The sequence below is a fragment of the Priapulus caudatus genome, unplaced genomic scaffold (assembly GCF_000485595.1).
Source record: "Priapulus caudatus unplaced genomic scaffold, Priapulus_caudatus-5.0.1 Scaffold506, whole genome shotgun sequence".
Taxonomy (NCBI): Eukaryota; Metazoa; Priapulida; class Priapulimorpha; order Priapulimorphida; family Priapulidae; genus Priapulus; species Priapulus caudatus.
Window position 1 is genome coordinate 46,721 of NW_014577567.1, and position 998 is coordinate 47,718.

Consider the following 998-nt stretch of genomic DNA (forward strand, 5'->3'; position numbering starts at 1 on the left):
TATATATATATATATATATATATATATACATGCACCAGACCCCTCCCTTTAAGAATGAACTCTCCATGCCCTCACCTGTGTTTGTGCGTCGCCGGCAGCGTTCTGTAAGCTAGCTTCCAGCTCGCCCCGACTCTTGTTCTCTCTCTCCAGGTCCATCTTATATCGCTCCAGCTGCTTCTGCAGCATGCGCACCTGTCGAGGAGGCAAGCGCACCTCGTTAAGTTAACGAGGAAACGTGAACAGGTGAGCGTGACGATGCATGTTGCGCCACATGCCGAGTGTTTCGCGAGCGCACGTGGGTGGGGGAGCGGCGCGTCTAACTCCTGTTCCCTTGTGCGCTTCTATCTCTCTGTACGTCCATGCAGGAGGGTGTGACCCAAACATGGAGACCAAGCACGCCCGTGTGACCCCAACATAAACACCAATAGACACAACATGGATATAAATAAATGCACGTGTTACCCCAACATGGATGTCAATAAACTCACATGTAACCCCGACACGAATGCCAATAAGCACACATGTAACCCCAACATGGATGCCAATAAATGCACGTGTATCCCCAACATGGATACCAACGTAACCCAAATATGGAAGCCAGCAGGAGTGCTTGTGACCCCAACATGGATGCCAAAAGATGCACGTGTAACCCCAACATGGACGCCAGCAGGCGCGCGCCACGTCACTGACCTGGTCCTGGTTTTGCCGCTGCTCCACCTGTAATCCCTGTAGCTGGGCCTCGTAGTTGCAGCACATATCACACGGTCGACCCAGCTTGTCCCTTGCGCTGCGAATCTAAAAAAAACAAAAAACGTCCGTCAGTGGAACCGATCTCTCGCGCGGCGAGGAAATCCACACACGCTATACGATTGCAGACGGCGGGTTCAGGAGAGGAGGGCGGGGGAGGCTACCCTAACCCTAACCTCAAGCCTAAACCTAACCCCAACCCCAAACCTAACCCCAACCCCAACCCTAACCCTAACGATAACCAGTAGGGA

At 52.6% G+C, this 998-nt stretch overlaps 1 long non-coding RNA gene across 1 annotated transcript; it reads right to left on the bottom strand.

The window, feature by feature from the left end:
- Positions 1–80: 80 nt before the first annotated feature.
- LOC106811123 lies at positions 81–784 on the bottom strand. Its single transcript, XR_001394101.1, has 2 exons — positions 691–784; positions 81–192 (listed from the first exon to the last, which is right to left on the bottom strand). It is a non-coding gene; the product is annotated as an uncharacterized LOC106811123 (long non-coding RNA).
- Positions 785–998: the final 214 nt, after the last annotated feature.